This window comes from Ascaphus truei (genome assembly GCF_040206685.1).
Source record: "Ascaphus truei isolate aAscTru1 chromosome 6 unlocalized genomic scaffold, aAscTru1.hap1 SUPER_6_unloc_2, whole genome shotgun sequence".
Classification (NCBI taxonomy): domain Eukaryota; kingdom Metazoa; phylum Chordata; class Amphibia; order Anura; family Ascaphidae; genus Ascaphus; species Ascaphus truei.
Window position 1 is genome coordinate 407607 of NW_027453834.1, and position 5227 is coordinate 412833.

Here is a 5227-nt window from a genome sequence, read left to right on the forward strand (position 1 = left end):
AGTTACAGGACTCCCAGTACATGCATCCTTACATTGTCTGACACTAGTTACAGGACCCCCAGTACATGCATCCTTACATTGTCTGACACTAGTTACAGGGACTCCCAGTACATGCATCCTTACATTGTCTGACACTAGTTACAGGGACTCCCAGTACATGCATCCTTACATTGTCTGACACTAGTTACAGGGACTCCCCAGTACATGCATCCTTACATTGTCTGACACTAGTTACAGGGACTCCCAGTACATGCATCCTTACATTGTCTGACACTAGTTACAGGGACTCCCAGTACATGCATCCTTACATTGTCTGACACTAGTTACAGGGACTCCCAGTACATGCATCCTTACATTGTCTGACACTAGTTACAGGGACTCCCAGTACATGCATCCTTACATTGTCTGACACTAGTTACAGGGACTCCAGTACATGCATCCTTACATTGTCTGACACTAGTTACAGGGACTCCCAGTACATGCATCCTTACATTGTCTGACACTAGTTACAGGGACTCCCAGTACATGCATCCTTACATTGTCTGACACTAGTTACAGGGACTCCCAGTACATGCATCCTTACATTGTCTGACACTAGTTACAGGGACTCCCAGTACATGCATCCTTACATTGTCTGACACTAGTTACAGGGACTCCCAGTACATGCATCCTTACATTGTCTGACACTAGTTACAGGGACTCCCAGTACATGCATCCTTACATTGTCTGACACTAGTTACAGGGACTCCCAGTACATGCATCCTTACATTGTCTGACACTAGTTACAGGGACTCCCAGTACATGCATCCTTACATTGTCTGACACTAGTTACAGGGACTCCCAGTACATGCATCCTTACATTGTCTGACACTAGTTACAGGACTCCCAGTACATGCATCCTTACATTGTCTGACACTAGTTACAGGGACTCCCAGTACATGCATCCTTACATTGTCTGACACTAGTTACAGGGACTCCCAGTACATGCATCCTTACATTGTCTGACACTAGTTACAGGGACTCCCAGTACATGCATCCTTACATTGTCTGACACTAGTTACAGGGACTCCCAGTACATGCATCCTTACATTGTCTGACACTAGTTACAGGGACTCCCAGTACATGCATCCTTACATTGTCTGACACTAGTTACAGGGACTCCCAGTACATGCATCCTTACATTGTCTGACACTAGTTACAGGGACTCCCAGTACATGCATCCTTACATTGTCTGACACTAGTTACAGGGACTCCCAGTACATGCATCCTTACATTGTCTGACACTAGTTACAGGGACTCCAGTACATGCATCCTTACATTGTCTGACACTAGTTACAGGGACTCCCAGTACATGCATCCTTACATTGTCTGACACTAGTTACAGGGACTCCCAGTACATGCATCCTTACATTGTCTGACACTAGTTACAGGGACTCCCAGTACATGCATCCTTACATTGTCTGACACTAGTTACAGGGACTCCCAGTACATGCATCCTTACATTGTCTGACACTAGTTACAGGGACTCCCAGTACATGCATCCTTACATTGTCTGACACTAGTTACAGGGACTCCCAGTACATGCATCCTTACATTGTCTGACACTAGTTACAGGGACTCCCAGTACATGCATCCTTACATTGTCTGACACTAGTTACAGGGACTCCCAGTACATGCATCCTTACATTGTCTGACACTAGTTACAGGGACTCCCAGTACATGCATCCTTACATTGTCTGACACTAGTTACAGGGACTCCCAGTACATGCATCCTTACATTGTCTGACACTAGTTACAGGGACTCCCAGTACATGCATCCTTACATTGTCTGACACTAGTTACAGGGACTCCCAGTACATGCATCCTTACATTGTCTGACACTAGTTACAGGGACTCCCAGTACATGCATCCTTACATTGTCTGACACTAGTTACAGGGACCCCCAGTACATGCATCCTTACATTGTCTGACACTAGTTACAGGGACTCCCAGTACATGCATCCTTACATTGTCTGACACTAGTTACAGGGACTCCCAGTACATGCATCCTTACATTGTCTGACACTAGTTACAGGGACCCCCAGTACATGCATCCTTACATTGTCTGACACTAGTTACAGGGACTCCCAGTACATGCATCCTTACATTGTCTGACACTAGTTACAGGACTCCCAGTACATGCATCCTTACATTGTCTGACACTAGTTACAGGGACTCCCAGTACATGCATCCTTACATTGTCTGACACTAGTTACAGGGACTCCCAGTACATGCATCCTTACATTGTCTGACACTAGTTACAGGGACTCCCAGTACATGCATCCTTACATTGTCTGACACTAGTTACAGGGACTCCCAGTACATGCATCCTTACATTGTCTGACACTAGTTACAGGGACTCCCAGTACATGCATCCTTACATTGTCTGACACTAGTTACAGGGACTCCCAGTACATGCATCCTTACATTGTCTGACACTAGTTACAGGGACTCCCAGTACATGCATCCTTACATTGTCTGACACTAGTTACAGGGACCCCCAGTACATGCATCCTTACATTGTCTGACACTAGTTACAGGGACTCCCAGTACATGCATCCTTACATTGTCTGACACTAGTTACAGGGACTCCCAGTACATGCATCCTTACATTGTCTGACACTAGTTACAGGGACCCCCAGTACATGCATCCTTACATTGTCTGACACTAGTTACAGGGACTCCCAGTACATGCATCCTTACATTGTCTGACACTAGTTACAGGGACTCCCAGTACATGCATCCTTACATTGTCTGACACTAGTTACAGGGACTCCCAGTACATGCATCCTTACATTGTCTGACACTAGTTACAGGGACTCCCAGTACATGCATCCTTACATTGTCTGACACTAGTTACAGGGACTCCCAGTACATGCATCCTTACATTGTCTGACACTAGTTACAGGGACTCCCAGTACATGCATCCTTACATTGTCTGACACTAGTTACAGGGACTCCCAGTACATGCATCCTTACATTGTCTGACACTAGTTACAGGGACTCCCAGTACATGCATCCTTACATTGTCTGACACTAGTTACAGGGACTCCCAGTACATGCATCCTTACATTGTCTGACACTAGTTACAGGGACTCCCAGTACATGCATCCTTACATTGTCTGACACTAGTTACAGGGACTCCCAGTACATGCATCCTTACATTGTCTGACACTAGTTACAGGGACTCCCAGTACATGCATCCTTACATTGTCTGACACTAGTTACAGGGACTCCCAGTACATGCATCCTTACATTGTCTGACACTAGTTACAGGGACTCCCAGTACATGCATCCTTACATTGTCTGACACTAGTTACAGGGACTCCCAGTACATGCATCCTTACATTGTCTGACACTAGTTACAGGGACTCCCAGTACATGCATCCTTACATTGTCTGACACTAGTTACAGGGACTCCCAGTACATGCATCCTTACATTGTCTGACACTAGTTACAGGGACTCCCAGTACATGCATCCTTACATTGTCTGACACTAGTTACAGGGACTCCCAGTACATGCATCCTTACATTGTCTGACACTAGTTACAGGGACTCCCAGTACATGCATCCTTACATTGTCTGACACTAGTTACAGGGACTCCCAGTACATGCATCCTTACATTGTCTGACACTAGTTACAGGGACTCCCAGTACATGCATCCTTACATTGTCTGACACTAGTTACAGGGACTCCCAGTACATGCATCCTTACATTGTCTGACACTAGTTACAGGGACTCCCAGTACATGCATCCTTACATTGTCTGACACTAGTTACAGGGACTCCCAGTACATGCATCCTTACATTGTCTGACACTAGTTACAGGGACTCCCAGTACATGCATCCTTACATTGTCTGACACTAGTTACAGGGACTCCCAGTACATGCATCCTTACATTGTCTGACACTAGTTACAGGGACTCCCAGTACATGCATCCTTACATTGTCTGACACTAGTTACAGGGACTCCCAGTACATGCATCCTTACATTGTCTGACACTAGTTACAGGGACTCCCAGTACATGCATCCTTACATTGTCTGACACTAGTTACAGGGACTCCCAGTACATGCATCCTTACATTGTCTGACACTAGTTACAGGGACTCCCAGTACATGCATCCTTACATTGTCTGACACTAGTTACAGGGACTCCCAGTACATGCATCCTTACATTGTCTGACACTAGTTACAGGGACTCCCAGTACATGCATCCTTACATTGTCTGACACTAGTTACAGGGACTCCCAGTACATGCATCCTTACATTGTCTGACACTAGTTACAGGGACTCCCAGTACATGCATCCTTACATTGTCTGACACTAGTTACAGGGACTCCCAGTACATGCATCCTTACATTGTCTGACACTAGTTACAGGGACTCCCAGTACATGCATCCTTACATTGTCTGACACTAGTTACAGGGACTCCCAGTACATGCATCCTTACATTGTCTGACACTAGTTACAGGGACTCCCAGTACATGCATCCTTACATTGTCTGACACTAGTTACAGGGACTCCCAGTACATGCATCCTTACATTGTCTGACACTAGTTACAGGGACTCCCAGTACATGCATCCTTACATTGTCTGACACTAGTTACAGGGACTCCCAGTACATGCATCCTTACATTGTCTGACACTAGTTACAGGGACTCCCAGTACATGCATCCTTACATTGTCTGACACTAGTTACAGGGACTCCCAGTACATGCATCCTTACATTGTCTGACACTAGTACAGGGACCCCAGTACATGCATCCTTACATTGTCTGACACTAGTTACAGGGACTCCCAGTACATGCATCCTTACATTGTCTGACACTAGTTACAGGGACTCCCAGTACATGCATCCTTACATTGTCTGACACTAGTTACAGGGACTCCCAGTACATGCATCCTTACATTGTCTGACACTAGTTACAGGGACTCCCAGTACATGCATCCTTACATTGTCTGACACTAGTTACAGGGACTCCCAGTACATGCATCCTTACATAGTCTGACACTAGTTACAGGGACTCCCAGTACATGCATCCTTACATTGTCTGACACTAGTTACAGGGACTCCCAGTACATGCATCCTTACATTGTCTGACACTAGTTACAGGGACTCCCAGTACATGCATCCTTACATTGTCTGACACTAGTTACAGGGACTCCCAGTACATGCATCCTTACATT